General features: G+C 35.4%; 1 pseudogene; it reads left to right on the top strand.

Annotated features, from left to right (window-relative positions):
• The first annotated feature begins 10,595 nt into the window (after positions 1–10,595).
• Positions 10,596–11,931, top strand: LOC141501095 (inosine-5'-monophosphate dehydrogenase 1-like; annotated as a pseudogene).
• The last annotated feature ends 3,639 nt before the right edge of the window (positions 11,932–15,570 follow it).

The raw sequence follows: 15,570 nt of genomic DNA, 5'->3' as shown, positions 1-15,570 counted from the left end.
AAAGAAATCATTAAAAAATGGGAAAAGTCTCATGTATACCAAAATATTTATAGCAGCTCTTTTTGTAGAGACAAAGAATTGTAAAATGAAAGCCTGCCTATCAATTGGGGAATGGTTGAACAAGTCGAGGTATATAAATGTTATGGAGCACTATTGTTCTATAAGAAACCATGAGTCGTCTGACTCTGGAGAAGCAAGGAAAGAATTACATGAAGTGATGCTGAATGAAAGGAACAAAACAGGAGATCACTGTACACATTAACAATATTGTGAGTTGATCAGATTGGGTGGTGCAGCTACAATCAACAATTTAGAGATCAAAGTGAATCTTGGGTCACCTGTTATGTACAAAAACATCCACATCCAAGGAAAAAATAATGCCATGGAATCTGAATATGTACTATGGTCACTTTTTTTACACTTCTCATATTTTTCCTTCATAGCTCATGATTTTTTTTTTCTTTTTTCCCTTAACTGCAATTCCTCTTTTACAAAATAACTAATACATAAAAAAATTAACACCAAAGTACATTTACAACTTTTATCAGACTGTTTGCCATCATGGGGAGGAATGAGGAACATGAGGATGGTAGAAATATGAGTTATTTATAAATATTCAAATGGTTGAATGTTGAAAATCTACCATTACATGTAATTAGAAAAATTAAATAAAAAAAGAATTAAAAAAGATGGGGCTTAATTTACTTATAATACTTCTAACTTTAAATGTGAATTAAATAACAAAATTCATTTGGAAACACAAAAAGATCAATTTTATCAGTAGAAATAATGGGGAAAAAAGTATAAAGGAAGGTTAATAGTTTAACAGTTTAACAGTACCAGGTCTCAAACAATTTATAGTTTAACAGTTAAAAGTTTAACAGTACCAGGTCTCAAACTATGTTATAAAACAGTAATTATCAAAACTATTTGGCTAAGAAATAGAGGGGTAGAACAATAAACTAGAATAGGCAAAATTTACATAATCAAATAAATAATTTCATTTGAGATATATAAAGAACATTTGGGGATGGAGTATTCATTATTTTATCAAATTGTTGAGAGGATAGTAACTGACCATAGATTAATATCTTACACCATTTACTAAAAGAACATCAAAAAGAATATATGACAGCCAAAAAATAATCTCTACAAGAAAATTAAAAGAGTATGGAATATGATATTGCTCAGACTTATTAAAAATACACAATTTATGAGAACAAGAAATAAATAGAAAAGTTACATATAAAAGCATAATTTTGCTTTCATTAAATTAAAAAAATTGCATAAATAAAATAAAAATGGCCAAGATTTGAAGGAAAACTGACTGTTGGGAAGGTCGTATTTTATTTAGACAGTTCCTCAGGTAAAAGTCTCATATTTAAAATAGATTAAGACCTTAATCAAATGGATAAGAATATGAGTCATTCCTCAGTTGTAGAGGTACAAAGGATTTGAACTTCCAATCTTGAAATCAAAACAATTTATAATCATATAAAAATTCTCTAAAGCATGACTTTTTAGAGAAAAAAGCAAGTTAAAACAATGTGGTGATATAATTTTATACTTATCAGATGGACTAAAATGAAAGAAGGGAAAAGTGACAAATATTCTAGGGAATATGTAAAATTGATACATTAATTCTTTATTGGTGAAATTGTGAATTGATCCAATCATTTTGGAGAGCGATCTGCAATTCAAACTAAAAGATTACATTTCTTATTTCCTTTGACCTGGCAATGCTTCTACTTGTTTTATTCCTGAAGACATAGAAAAAGGGAAAAATCTATATGTTCCAAAAAGATTTTTCTCAACTCTCTGAGGTGCAAATAACTGGAAATTGAAGGAATCTCAATCAGTGAAGACATGAACAAGTTGTGGTATATGATTTTTGAAAGAATACTCCTTTACTTTAAGAAACAATTAATTAAAATTGGGGCGGCTAGGCGGCACAGTGAATAAAGCACCAGCCCTGCAGTCAGGAGTACCTGGGTTCAAATCCGGGCTCAGACATTTAATAATTACCTAGCTGTGTGGCCTTGGGCAAGCCACTTAACACCCTTTGCCTTGCAAAAAAAAACCTAAAAAAAAAAGAAACAATTAGTTAAATAATTTTAGCAAAAAACAAAGAAAGATTTGCATGAGATAATGAAAAGTAATATGAGTAGAACCAAGAGAACATATAATAATAGAAATAGTGTTTTATGAACAAAGAAGAAGACTATCACAAATGCCCAAGTTAACTATAAAGGACATATGAAGGAAGATGTGATCCACATGCAGAAAGGACAGATAAAGAGAAGTATGTATAGAACAAGTTTACATATAAATATATATATATATATATATATATATAAATATATATATATGTATATAGCTTCTCTAAGGTTAGGGAGAGAGAGAAAAAATAAATTTTCACAATTATTTCATTATATATTTGAAAGGAACAGTAAGTTCTGTATAGTAGAGTTGCTGTTTCATATGCAATCATCTTTTAATATTAGTATATTATGTAAATGCTTATTTTCTTCCATAAATAAAAAAGAAAAAATTTAAAAAGGAAGAAAGAAAAAATACCACATACTGATATGTTTAGATAATGGCAAGTACTGTTTGAAATGGTCTCTATACAACCTGGTCCAAATTGATTTTCTGTTAAAGAAAAGAATAGAGGTGGTAACAGTGGAGATGTAATTGAGTAACTTATTTTGTAGCTGATTGTTGAAAGCCTCAAAGTGAATAAACTCAGGGAGGGTGATAGAAAGTCTTCTGTTTCTATTATTTCTCAAGAAGAATTAGGTATTTGCAAAAATGTGATTAATGCAGTGCCTGGTTTATCATTGAAGCTATGTAAATACTTGCTCTTTTCCTTTTCATTTCAAATTTTCCTATTTCATCAAATATTGTTTTTTGGGGGAGGGGGTTATTTACTTGATTTGGCCATAGGAATGAATCTTTCCATGCTTAAAACTTGTGCAATAGGGGAAGACCATTACCACAAAACACTAATGTCAATCCAGGTCCAACTGTCAACTGCTTGTAATAATAATGACCACTTCTTAGGAGGGTAGACTGGGGACTCGTCTGTTAAATCTTCATGAAAGTCATTCTGTCAACTAGATTTATAAGGAATTATCAGTTTTATTTCTGGGGGAACTTGACCTTCAACAAGAATTTGGCTCCTTTTTACAGAATCTTCAAATCTTAGTTTTAATCTAAAGTCTCCCCCAATTGATCTTTGACAAAGTGGTGGGAGATTTTTAAAACTTGTTAAATCCAATTTGAGTTTTGTTTTGTTTTGTTTTTGACCAGAAATGTATATTTTGGGATGCATGTCTCAAACTAAAATCATAGAGATGTCTACTTGCTTACCCTTAAGGGGTTCATTCAGCACCTCTCCCTCACCTCACTTTCTACCAAACATTGGCAGTAGAACTGTACAAAAAAATCTGAGGGCTTACAACAGAAGTCACTTTCCCAATCCTTCACAGTGACACCAAAAACAAAAATAAAATAATCATATGAACAAAAAAGAAGTAAAGCAGTGTTCTGTATGCTAAGAAAACCCAGATAGAAAACTTACAAATAGAAAGAACCAGAAGAGGACAAATTGGGGATTGAATGGTTGCTTGATGATACACTTAACATAAGGAAGATATCAGTATTCTTGCAGTAATTGATTGTTCCAAAATGTCACTTTGGATCAGAAACTGATGCTGGAGAACTGTGAATTGCCCAGTTTGGTAGTTGGCTCCCTGAGTTTTCAGATACAGCCCCTTGAAAAATCATAATCAAAGGGGAAGAATTCAGAAATATATAGGCTATCATGAAGGAGAACAAAAACAAACAAAAATGATTGTGGTCTGAACAGAACTACCAGCAATAGCAACTATTTCTAAAAAGTATGATTTTTTAGATTTCATTTTAAGAAAATTTTAATTTTGGTGCCTTCAACACCTTGCTATTAGCCCAGCACAAGCAACACAGCTTGCTCTGTGTTTTTGTACACTTTTGGGTAATTTATGATGCTTAAAACTAGTTTCCAGATCTGATTTCTCATTTGTACTCAAAATTTCTGTTTTCAGCTGCCTACAGGACATCCACTTGGATATATCGGCTATCACCCCAAGAAAAATTGTTATGTTTATAGTATATTAATTTTCTCCCTCTTGAATGTTGCTTTACAAATGTTCTTTAACTTGCTTTAAAAATACATTTATATTGTATGTTAATAGATGGTAGGGTTTTTGAATCTTATTATTCCTTAAACATAACTGTTAATTCACTACTAGGCTATAGTAAGAAAGAAATGTTCTTGACTTGTTGAATTTGAGACAAAATGCAACAAATTTAGCTTCTGTATCCTATTTTTCCATAAAGGTTCAATTTCTGACTTGAATGACCAAGAAGAATGCTTTTATTCTTTATATTTTGAGGAGGGAGGTATTTTGCAATCAAAGCTCAAACAAGCAGTGACAAAAGCTTCTTTTACTTTTAAATGTTGCACAGCTCTCTGATTTCAGATTACCTTTCCACAGAGTGTGTTTTGATTAACCCTGGGGTATGATTTTAAGCAACACTTTCAAAATAAGCTTAAGAAATTAGTCCTACAGTTGCAAGTATTTCAAATAACAAGTTGGAAGCATAAAGGCAAACCAAATAATTTCTACTCTAATGCTGGATATAATTTATAACTTGTTAATAGGCCTATTTGAGAACACAGTAACCCACAGAAGTTTTGAACAGTAATATCTCCATCATTGAAGATTTGGAATATTTCCATAAGCAATTTTTCAGCACAGTTTAAAAAAACTTGCTTGTTATGTCTTCATTAAAAAGTAAATTTGAACATAAAGTATGCATGAGAAAAATAAAATCTGTAGTAAAAATGTGTTAACAAAACAGTTAAATTTAATAGTAAGCAAAATACATTGCTCTTAAAATATCATACACAACTTGCCAGGTCTTTTTTAGTTGTAAAGGTAGACTTTTTCATATTTTGTAAGAGAATGCCTCTAATAATTCATTTAATTATTTAGTGACCTAGATACTGATTTCCCTGTTCTGTTTTTGCCTTTTTTTTCCCTTTAGCATGAGAAGAGGACTATGGTCTCAAGTTTGAATTCTTTTTTTTTTTCGCAGTATTTTTTGCAAGGCAATGGCATTAAATGACTTGCCCAAGTTCATGGTTAAGTAATTATTAAGTGTCTGATGCTGGATTTGAACTTGGGTCCTCCTGACTCTAGGGCTGGTGCTTTATCCACTGTACTACCTAGCTGCCCTACAAGTCTGTATTCATCTAGTGAGTCACAATACATATTAGGTAATCCAAGTAGTCAAGAAACATTGCAAAAACTCAAATCAATTATGAGAAATTACCAGCTCTAGCAAAATTGATCTGCCACAATATATAATTTCTAAACTTATTACAATCTCCTCCAAGTCATTTGCTTGTTCTCACTAGCAAAACTATTGTTCTTTCATTTTTCCCCAGCAACTCCTTTTTTAATGACCCTATTTGGGTTTTTCTTGGCAAAGATGCTGTAGTTTTTGATTTGCCATTTCTTTCTCTAGTTCATTTTATAGATTAAAAAATGAGGAAAATAAAGTTAAATGATTTACCCAGGGTAACATAACTACTAGATTTAAAGCTAGATGTAAACACATCAAGTCTTCCTGACTCAAAGTCTGGCACTCTAAATACTATCATTGCAAAGGTTAACTTCAGGCCTGGAATCATTAAAAAAAAATATGTGTTTATTAGGCTCCTGCAATATGCTAGTAATTACAGCAACTCTAGGAAAACAAACATAACAGTGAAATCATTCATACCATTAAAGAAATTGCATTCTTTGAGGGTAGATGCTTAGCTAGCACAGGAAGTCAAGGAAGATCAATATTCACATTTGGCCTAGGAACCTCATAGATTGTCTGTCCCTGGGCAAGTCACCTAAGCTCTGTTTCCCTCAGTTTCCTCATCTGTAAATGTGGATTACTAACACCTATTGCAGGGTTGTTGGTCAAATGAGATAGCAATTAAAAAAATGTTTAGCTTACTGTCTGGCACATAGCAATTGCCTTATATATGTTAGCTATCAGTAAACACATGAACACATGTAAACACACATATGGATATACTTGTATACACACACATAAATGCATACATATGTATATACAAACATTTACACATTAAACACAAACATGTATATATATATATATATGTATGTATGTTTATATATACATACAGAAACACAAATACCAAACAACACAAGGTATATGTGCTCTCCTCATATCTGAAAATTCAAACTCTGGTGACACATCATATTTTTTATGAGACTTGCCCTAATTCCTCCTATCTAGCATACTCCAACCTTTGCAAATTTCCCCACATTAACTTTATAGATTTGCATCATATTCTAGATCCAGAGATCATGTATTTGAGCCTGCATGTTCTAGGCACAAAGATATTAAGGACGAAGTCAGTTAAGTGACATATCCAAGACTAGATAATAAGCAACAAGGGAAGGATTTGAACACATAACATTTTCTTTTAAAGTCAGTGCACATTTGCTAATGCTCTGCTATTCCTTGCTCTGATAAAATTAAGCTCCTTGTAGGAAGAGACTGTCATTTTCACTACTTCCTGTGCTTAATACTGTGCATAACAATCAAAAGAAATTAATTTGTGACTGGAAAAAGTAAATACATGAATTTCTATACTTTCCTGTCCAAACCACCTTGCTGATTGAAATTCATGTTTCCATTAGAATACTACAACACCTAATTATGTCCACCAATTTTATTCAATAGCATGATGTCTTTATGAAATATTGAACATGCTTAATGGGAAAATACAAATTAACAGAAGGAGATACTGTGTGCATTTTATGGTGGTATTGCTTTATGAACATACTGCAATCATTTGATACACTGTTTTATTGTTTTGTTGAATAGGGTTATAAAAATTGTTGTGTTCTGCCATACTACTACTAAAACTAACTATATAGTCCTTTAAGATTTCCAAAGAACGTTCCAATTACACCCTCACAATAACCCTATAGAGTAAATACAATTATTTAATCCAATTGTACAGATGAGGAAACTGAGGCAGAGTTAGAGTAGATGATAAACTAAATATTTCACAGCCACTAGTTTCGTGATATTGAGTTTGAACTTAGGTCTCATTGATGTCAAAATGTTTGTTCTATTCACTGTTCCACTTAGCATCTAAAATATTAACAGAATATTTTGAGATAAAACAATTAACATGTTAATAAATCTTATTGAAATGGTAGAGCCATCAGTATTTATCAGGCCACGTGCCTTCTCATTCACAGAAATCTTTATGTATGATTAATTCATCATTTGCAGATAGTTTTGATCTTTATATAAATGGTAAACTAAAAAAGGAGGAAAGTCCTTCAAATCTCTTCTCCAAAGACTCTCCAAGGCTGAATTTATGACCACAAGTAATAACAATCATGCAAGAAATATTGTTTCTTTTAGTGTTCAAACTCTCTTCAATCAAGGAAAGATGACTCCAGTTCATTTGGACACACATGGACTCTGACACATAAATCTATTTGTGAGGGGACCAGTATTAGCTTGACTCGATGATTTTGGGTTCTCCTATTTTCCTGATTACTTTGACTTCTTTCTCTTATGCAACCTGATAGACCTGAGCTTCTTTGCTGCAGCTTCCAGGCCTAGGGACATTAAAAGTCCCAGCAGTGTGTATTCAGGGACTTTCACACTTGATGTTTTCCTCAGACCATGGAATTCTCTATACTATGATGCTTAGTGATGAAAAAGCATTTCCAGATGGAGACAAGAAGGTAGAAGTTGGGTTGCTTCCTTGCTGTTTGAAAAAAAAAGTGAACCTCTTTTGTTCCATGATTAATGAGTGACTCATTTTCCCCCCTCTAGCAAAGCACAATTAATGAATTGGAACTGGAAAACATGTAAGAAAATGAGCCAAGAAATGCTAATTTATACTAGAAAGATTTTGTTGCTATGTAGGTATCCTGAAATCATGATTATCTTCTAAAGTCAGACACAGACAAGGATACTTGAATAAATACACAGATATATGAGACATTTTAAAAGAATTACAAATATGTTTTCTTTCAAAAATATTCACAATATATTTTGCCCAACCTTTCTTATTCTTACTCACCAAAAATCCTAAAGAAGTTTGAACATGAAAATATAAGTTATAAACTATGAAAGATTTCTATAATGCACTATTTGTTAAAGTGATCCATGAATATATACTCAAGAATAAAAGATAATATTTAACCTGGTTATTGATGCTTTCCAAAGAAGTGGCTCTGTTTCTTCAAATTTATCTAAATAAATTATATTATTTATCAATTTTGTTGGTTTACTTTATTTCATGTAGTTTACTAGTTTGTAGTCTGCTAATTTAATGCATTCTAAAACTAAAGCTCAATTGTTTCACAACTATAATTAAAGCCTTCAGGTGGTAAGTTATTTTGTTTGCAAAGCATAGTGGTAAATATACCAATTTCTTTTAGGAAAGGAAAACTCAAGAATTTCTATGAAAGGGAATTTCACAATGCAATCAGTTCCTAATTTTTACTGTATAGAAGCTAGTTGAAAATTCTGGTTTTTATTATGATAATTTAGTGTCACTAGAATGAATTTCAATTGAAATGATTTCAGAATAGGTTGGTTACATTTTGTCTCCAAAGAAATTGTGTTGGCAGTGCACTTGTAACCATAAGAGACTAGCATGGGAAGTGGGTGGATATTGTGGAAATTCTATGGATGATGAAGAAGGATAACTAAGTAATATAATCATATTAGAGCAAAGACAGGGAAATGTTCTTAACTTTTTTCAAAAACCCAATACTAATGACTGAAATAGAACAAAATTAGATAAGTAATATATAAAAGATTGTGTTTTTTTATTAATAGAGTGACCTTGATTATACAAATAACTACAGTATACCTCTGCTTGAATAAAGTATTGGAAAGTAAATGGAAATCAAAAAAGAAAAGATATGCTATTTTGAAGTCCTTGGAAATTCATTTTGCTGGTTCTGCTCAGTGGACTTAAGGAAAGAAAGTAGTTTCTGCTTGACATGAATAGAGTTGAAAAGAAATTATTTGACTCCCCAAAGCAGAAAAGTTGACCTTATTTATCTCTTCCTATAGTCTGTTTGTGAATATAAGAAAATCAGTTTGATAATGATTCTTTTAATTTTCAAATGCTTTTCACTGTTCCAAAGGAAGAAAAGGCACAGCTACCTTAAAAGCATTTTTCTCAGGACTTGTGACCAAAATGGCAAAGAGAAATCAGAAACTTTGTTAAGCTCTCCTGGGTTTCACTCAGAAATAACATTAATCAAGCCTCTTAATTGATTTTTGGAGTGACAAATACATAAAATAGCAGAATGGAACATCTTCCAATAAGATCTGTCACTGGGAACATGAGAACCAGGGCAGAGAACAGAAACCCAGTGAACCAGCATCTGGGCAGAGTGTAGTCATTGGCTGTGGGAGAGATCTCCAAATGCTCATGGCAGTTGGGACTACGCAGGTCAGCTGCATAGCAGAGAGGTGAGCTAGAGGGTAAGGGTAAGGGTTTAGGAGACCTTTAGCATGAGTACCCAGGACCCCATATGAGCTGACGGTTGTACTGTCAGATGGTAGGACAAAGGCGGTGAGCCCCTGGTGTTCCCAGTCAGGAGGGTCTGACTTTCATGTGCAGACAGCCCAGAGACAGTCCCAAGTGTTCCCCTTTTTCCCCACTGCCTAGGAGTGAACTGCTGCCATCCCCAGTGCTGAAGGTCCAGAGAGAGAGAGAGCCTTTAGTGGTATTTACTGGCTGATTTACTGAGCAACTCCCTGGAGTTTCTAACATTGATGACCCCAATAAGCCTTTAGCATTCTAATTACCAAAGGTCTACCTGTGAGCTCCTTCCCAACTTTAAGAGCCTTAGGATAGTACTCAGTATCAAATTCTAAAATGAGTAAGAAAGGTCAGAGAAAAGTAGGGTTTTATTAAAAGTTACCTTGGAGGTAAGGATGGACAAAACACTATCTCAGAAAAGGAAGGAAGAAGTGATACTACATGTGAGTCTCAGGAAAAGATTATAAATTGGTTTTTAGCCCAAAAAGACTTATTCAATGAATTCAAAAAGAATTTTAAAAATCAAATGAAACTACCAGGGAAAGATATGCAAGAGGAAATTAACATTTTGCAATAAAAAGCAACAGAACAAAACAAATCCTTTAAAAGCATAATTGGGTAAATACAAAAAAAAAATAATTTCCTCAAAAATACAATAGGGTGGGCTCCTTTTCCTTCCCCCTCACTCTTCCCCTCCTCCTCCTTTCACCCCACCTTCCTAAGATGGGAAATGAAGAGGCTAAGCCGCTGCATGTAGCCCCTTTGACTGTAGTTACCAATGTGCCATCACTGGTGGGCTGGAGTCACAGTGGCTGGGAGGTAGAATGGGTGGCGGGTGCTGGAGCCAAGTAGGGGGCAATACTGAGTCCAAGAGATAGCCATAGCCTAGTGGTACAGTGCCCATGGGCAGCAAGCTGGCTATGAACCTGAGACCAGTATGATGGACAACCTGTTCAACGGTGGCACTGGTTACCTACCCACTGGGCTCACTACGCAGCCGCTCTTCACTATTGTGGATTGCTTCCTTGACAATGATTTCCCTATCCTTCCAGGATTCATAGACTTCACAGTTGGTGAGGTGGATTTGACTTCACCTCTAATTCAGAAATTCATGCTGAAGACATCATTTATCTCATCCCCTATGGACACTGTAACAGAAGTCCATATGGCCATTTCAGTGACTCTGATGGGTAGCACTGATTTCATCCACCAAAACTGAACTCCTGAGTTCCAGGCCAATGAGATGCCCAAGATCAAGAAATTTGAACAGGATTTCATCACAAATGTAGTGCTGTAGAGCTCCTTGCACACAGTGCATGATGCGTTACAGGACAAGATGCAGGATTCCCATTACCAAGACAGGCAGTAAGTTGGTGGGCATCATTAATTCCTATAACATAGACTTCCTATCCAAGAAAGCCCACTAGGCCTACCTAAGTAAAGTGATCATAAATAGGAACAACTTGGTGGTGGCACCAGAGACCAATGAGAATCTGCTGTGCAACACAAAAGAAAAGCTACCTATTGTTAAGACATTGACAAATTGGTAGCCATCATTGCCTTGACTGATCAGAAGAAGGAAGGAGATTATTCCCTGGACTCCAAAGATGACCATAAGTAGTTGTTCTGTGGAGCCACTGTGGACATCCAGGAAGATGCCAAATGCACTTGCTTTCCTAGAAGGGGGTTGCTGTCATACTCAAGGAAATTTGGTGTATCAGATTGCTACAGCAGTACCCCAACTGCAGCTGATTGATTGATGGGAATGGGGTGACATCTGCTCAGGCCAAGAGCCTGATCAATGCAGGATGGGCTTCGAGTGGGCATGGACTGTGGCTCCATCTGTGTCACCAGGAAGAGATGGGATGTGGTCAACCTCAGGACACTGCCATATACAAGGTGGCATAATATGCCTGTCACTTTGGAGTCCCTGTCATTGCTGATGGTGGGATTCAGATGGTGGGCCATATTGTCAAAGTTCTGGCACTTGGAGTCTCCACAGTGATGATATGTCATGCCTTCAAGTACCATGGAAGCCCCTGGTGAGTATTTTTTTTCCTGTGGAATCTGGCTCATGAATTCCCAGGGCATTGCTTCCCTGGATGCTATAGAAAAGAGTAATAGCAGTCAGAAGAGATATTTCAGTGAGGGGAGACAAGGTGAAGTTTGTCCAGGGTGTCTCAGGATCCATTCAAGACAAAGGCTCCATTCTGAAGTTTGTGTCCTACCTCACTGCTGGCATACAGCATGACTGCCAGGGTATTGGTGCCTGAAGTCATTGTCCTGTGATCCATGATGCATTTTGAAGAGCTTAAATTTGAGAATCAGACCATGTCAACTCAGCTCAAATGAGGCATCCCCACCCTACTAGAAGCGATTGTGCTGAGGACAATGGTGGTGGCCTAGGAGTGAGTGGAGGCCACCATGGGGACCCCTCAGGCACTGTCTGCCTCCCTCTCTCTGGAACTGAGCAACTGAAGAGATCCCCATGTATTTACACTACTGGGTCCCAGACCCTTGCCCTCCCGAGAAGGGAGCAGGTAGTAGGAGGTGGTCCTTTGGTAAGTTGTGGTGTCCCCATCTTCACACACATCCCTTCCCCTTGAACTAGTTCTGCTCTCTCCAGGAGCCTCCTCTTCTTTCTAGAGCAACTCACTTCTTAGGTCCCTATGAGCCCACCAGCCTGGTTGCCTAGGGCTTACTACTGTCTCAGGTCCTTCTTGCTTCACTCTACTCCTTTTCTCCAAAATGGGCTGTTTTGAGGCCACTGTTCTGAGGTTGGAGCTCTGAGACAGGAATGGTGGCAGCTCAGGGCAAGACCCCTACCCCAGCATTCCTAACTTCTTATCTTGTAGGCTGTTTCCATCCTCACCCCCCATCTCCCACCCTTACCCCACCTCACAGAGAATGGAGCTCTCCTTCACCATGTCTCCTCCTCCCCACTTTTGTCCAGTTGCAGTCCACTACCTCAGTCTGTGACTAGTCCAAGCAGACTTCTTTCCTCTTACACCCCTTGCCCTACCCACCAGAGAGATATTTCTGCTTTCCTTTCCCTAGTCCCTCAAGTTGCCCATAGGACTTGGTTTTAAGTCTACCCTCCCCAATGGGGGTGGGCAACAGAGACTGAGAGAGGAAAAGCAATCCATTTAGTCATTACCTTGCGCTCCACTTCGTAGCCCCCTTTGCATGTTTGGCCATGGCTGAAGGGTTTACCTGCACCCTTTGGGGACACGGTTGTGTTGGTGCAAATTAAATAATTTGAGTAAAGTAAGCAGGTCTCCAAGAAAAAAACATAGGACAAAAGGAAAAAAGATAGCAGTACCTTTAACAAATAGAATTGATCAAATGCAAAAAGAGAAGTAAAAGTGAACTGAACAAAAAAAGAAAAGAACTTGAAAAATAGACTAGGACAAGTGGAATAAAAATGACTCAATGTGGCATGAAGAATCAGTAAAAAAAATATTAAAAAATGAAAAATTAGAAGAAAATTTAAACCATCTCTTTGGTAAAGTAACTAAACTGAAAAAGAGATCCAGAAGAGATAATTCAAGAATCATTGAGCTAGCTGAAAGTCAGCGATAGAAACTTATTTCAAGGGATTAGAAAACATGATTCTAAACCCTGCTGATAACTGGATAGATGATGAACTGCAGCAGTTTTGGGGAAAAAACCAACCCTTAATTAGGTCCATAATTGAGGATGAAGTTCTATAAGGATTGGAAAAGTTATGGTAAGTTGGAGAAAATTTGCAATGAGAGCTCAAGAAAAGACCTTGCAAAAAACCTCATTTGTAGACTTCTAAGTATTTGCTTGAGACCATCTATTTAAGCAAGCTCATAAATATAATCACCCTTTGGAAAGAGTTTCTCCAGGTTGTGAGGATACTAAATAATTCATTGGCTTACTGAGAATGTAAGTTTGCTTTTTTTTTTTACTAAGAGAGAACTGATTTCTCATGATTGTGTTTTATTACAGGATATGTTTAAACTTGAGAAGAAGAAAAACAGTGAAGGATGTTAATAAAAGTTTTTGTATGAGTGTGAGTTCTGATAAATTTTTTTTGCTTATTGAAACACAAAGAGGAATAACTGTGTCCCATCCTTTTTTAAGTTTTTTTTTTTGCAAGGCAGTAGGGTTAAGTGGCTTGCCCAAGGCTACACAGCTAGGTAATTATTAAGTGTCTGAGGTCAGATTTGACCTCAGGTACTCCTGACTCCAGGGCTGGTGCTCTATACACTGAGCCGCCTAGCTGCCCTGCACTGTGAACCATTCTTAAGTAGTAATTAGTGAACATTGATATGTGAGAAGTTTTCTGGCCTAATAGCCATTTTAAGCATACAAAAATATTTATTAAATGGTAGTTTAATTTTTCATGCATTTAATATCCAACCAATAAGAATAATAAAAGTGGTTAACAAAACCAGATTATGTTATATTACTCACAATAAGTAAACATATACGTATGGAATGAAAATACGCACATGGTCACAACAGCCAATGTTGGAACACACACAGAACCAAATCTCATTCTACCTAGTCTAACTCTTTTTTTGGCTTCTACTTCTATGGTTTCCAAAATGGACAGCAAGTTTACCCTTGAAATTTATATTTCTATTGGTTCATTGTGTTCCAGCTTCCTATTAGTTTAACCATTCAAGAAACGCCAGTGCATTCATAATAGCTTGAGAGAATTTTAGATATAACACACAATGACAATTTGTCACCCCCTGGTTGTTTGGCACTTTTTCTCTTTAAGTTATATGTTTGCTTTCTGAAGTAATAAAAACAAGGGAATTAAAATGCACTATTTCATCAAAGGTATAATGAGTTTCAAGAAATGAATAAACAAATATTACAAGCATAGTCCCATGAATATTTTCACCCAAGGACAGGTGCTTAGAAAACGCTAGATGCATAGAAGCACATTTAAAAAAGAGTAAGGAATGAAAATTTGTGATTTCCACATTGGGCTGCTGCTCAGGTTCCCACCTTAGAGAGAACTTTTATTATAAGTGCCACTTTAAAAATTGATTCACTGAATTCAACATAAAATTAGGTATCCGTTCTACTGACCTGGTACAAACTGGTTAAATCCCACCATTGTATGTGAAATTTAATCTTTTGGGGTGATAATTTTTATTGTTCTGAGTTTTTAATTTAGGTAATTGTCTGATGAATTATTAAACTTGCAATCCATCATTCTAGGGAAATGTCACAAGCTACTCAAAGAGATATCCTGAACTGTGACAGGCATATGTGTGCATCTGGGAGAAAATATAGGGGATGACCTCAGCATGGTCAAAGGTAAGATTCCAGTCGTTCACTTTTCTCATTGTGTTACTCTTTTTTTAAACATAAATATTTCTTATGTGGTTAACACTGAGTCTAGCTATAAATCAAAAATCTTGCTGAATGACTGATTATTGTAAAGACTTAACTGTAACTATAACTTGGAATTGAACAAGACTAAGCTTAATTATATTGAATCATTCTGTGCCTTTAGACATAGGCCTATAGGGCCACATTTGATTCTACTTGATCATGTTCCTGCTTTTTGTCCGTTTATAACAAATTTCTATAAGCAGGCCTCAATAGAATTTATGATATCCTAGAACCAGAGGGCCAAATAGTCATTGAAAGAATCTACTATCACTTACTGAAACAATTCCAAAATGAAAAAGCCAAGAGATAATAAAGTCAAATTCCATAATTCACAAAACAAGGAGAAAATCCTTTAGACCGCCAGAAAGAAGCAATTCAAATAACTAGGAGTCACAATTATAATAGCACTGAACTTGGCAACATCACCATTAAATAGATTAAAGGCCTTGGAATTTGTTATTCTTGTGGGAAAGGGAACTTGTGAAAAATCAGCAACACTGAGCATAATTTTTTAGGAAAAGTTCAGCATA

This window comes from Macrotis lagotis, chromosome X, assembly GCF_037893015.1.
Source record: "Macrotis lagotis isolate mMagLag1 chromosome X, bilby.v1.9.chrom.fasta, whole genome shotgun sequence".
Classification (NCBI taxonomy): domain Eukaryota; kingdom Metazoa; phylum Chordata; class Mammalia; order Peramelemorphia; family Peramelidae; genus Macrotis; species Macrotis lagotis.
This window is presented reverse-complemented; position numbering and strand designations above follow the sequence as displayed.